The 2064-nt window shown below is 48.4% G+C and overlaps 1 pseudogene; it reads right to left on the reverse strand.

Annotated features, from left to right (window-relative positions):
- Positions 1-336: 336 nt before the first annotated feature.
- On the reverse strand, positions 337-1501 carry LOC101610496 (annotated as a pseudogene).
- Between the last annotated feature and the right edge of the window lie 563 nt (positions 1502-2064).

Consider the following 2064-nt stretch of genomic DNA (forward strand, 5'->3'; position numbering starts at 1 on the left):
AGCAATTAAAACATGGTGGACAAAACAAGGAATGATTACGATTACTGGGGTTCTGAGTCCACTTTCCTATGGTTCCCCAGCCCCTCAACAATCACAAAACTTAAGGAATGCACCACACAGAATTGATTGAACAGTATAGTACACCACACAGATCTTGGTTTGTTACATACCACCCTCCCTTGCCCTCTGCCTCCAAGCATACTCCCTAGAGTAATACCGGCAGGGAAGACCTGTCTATTGGGAGGAATCCCTAACATTTTTCCAGGGTAGAATTCTGGCTAGTCCAAAAAGGGTTCTTCTTTTAAGAGTTGTGGGAATCTAGACACTGTAACTTTATTAGTATCTGTGATGTTTTTTGGGAGCAAATTCGGTTCCAGGAGCTGCACAGTTGAATGCAGGAAGAGTTCCACCAATTACCCCAATTCCTCCCTTTGTAGCAGGTTAACCCAAACGTTCAGTTTTTGGTGGAATAAATCCCAAGGTTCCATCCGGCATCATAGTGGCAGGTCCTGGAGGAGCTGGGATACCAGTTGGCGCAGGAGCAAGAGGCATAGCACCTCTATTGCTTATTCCCATAGCACCTCCCATAGCCATCTGGCCCATCCGTATCTCTTGCTCTCTCGCATCAGGGAAGGTTCCCGTGAATCCTTCCTGCTGTCGTCGCATCATTTCTTCTTGTCGCCGTCGCATTTCTGCCTCACGGCCCCTGCGCTCCTCCTCCTGCCTGAGTTCCAGCTGCTTTCGCTTCTGAACTTCTTGGTTTTGCAGCTCTTCCATTCTCCTAAGTTCTTCTTGGCGCCTCATCAAGTCCTGTGCCTCATTAGCATGACCTGGTGCTCATGGCGAGCTGCTTCATCTTCATCTCCAGCTTCTCCCGAGCTTCCTTGATGTTGCGGTCCGCCTGATCCTGCTGCTGCTTCTCCATCTCAATGAGTGCTTTCCAGCGCATGGCATACTCATACTCAAAGGAGCCAGGCAGTGCAAATCTGGGTGGCTGCTCTTGCTCCTTGTGAAACTGTTGGTTTTTAATAACCAGTTGCTCTGGAAGTCCTTCTTCATCATCTAGCTGGTCCATGGGCTCCGCAGTCACAGGGCGAGGACATGTGGTTAGCAGGAAGGGGCCTTCGCTGCATCTGTCAAGAGCTTTTGGAGCAGCTGGCCTCCCTGAGAACTCAACAATGCCTTTTCCTGAGGGTTTTCCTCGGTCATCCACGATAACAACAGCCCTTTCAACCTGGCCAAACACAGAAAAGGCTTCTTCCAACAGTTCGTTGGACACGTACTAGGAAGATTGTGAACTGTAAGGGATGCGCTATGGCAGGCAAAGCGCACACGCAGCTGCTTTCCACCGCGCGGCATATTGTCTAGCTCCATTTTTAACAATTTCTGCTAGGGTTCTTGTTTCCAAGCAAATAAAGCCAAAGCCTTTATCCTTGCGAATGAAAACTTTCCCTGCCTTCCTATATTTCTCAAATACGTTCCTCATTTCCTCCTCAGTGATGTCAGGGGGAAGATTTGCCTACAAACAGACGGCTACTACGTTGGGTGAAGGTCTTCTCTCCTGGTTTCCTAAAGTTCTTCAGGTCAATAGTCAAGCTTTCATTTTGGCTGCTGGCCTGCTGCCCATTTGCAGGTATTGGGGGTGGCTAGTGGCTGCTGCTGCTGCTGCGGCTGGTGGGGGTGTTGATGGTGCTTCCTTGGAGTATGGTTCTGCTCTTCTGCATTTTTGCACCCTTCACTTCAATTGAATACAACAAAGTACCTCCCAGTCCTCTCTAAACTCGCCTTGCCCTACCAAAAGTTCTCTGCTCAGAGTAACAGTGATGCTGCTGGGCCTCTACCGTCCAGAGAAAAGAGCGCCACCACGGGAAACCATACCACCGAGCTCAGTGCCTCCCAAGGGATACAATGTTACCAGGATCTAACTACTTATTGTCACCAAGAAACACATCTAGGCTGGCAAAGATGTCCCCAGAATCTAGAAGGATATAGTTACAAATGCACATGACATACCAAAATTAAAGACAGATTAAATAATTTAAAGTCATCCTTAACGAGAAACTT

Source organism: Jaculus jaculus, chromosome X (assembly GCF_020740685.1).
Source record: "Jaculus jaculus isolate mJacJac1 chromosome X, mJacJac1.mat.Y.cur, whole genome shotgun sequence".
NCBI classification, from domain to species: Eukaryota; Metazoa; Chordata; class Mammalia; order Rodentia; family Dipodidae; genus Jaculus; species Jaculus jaculus.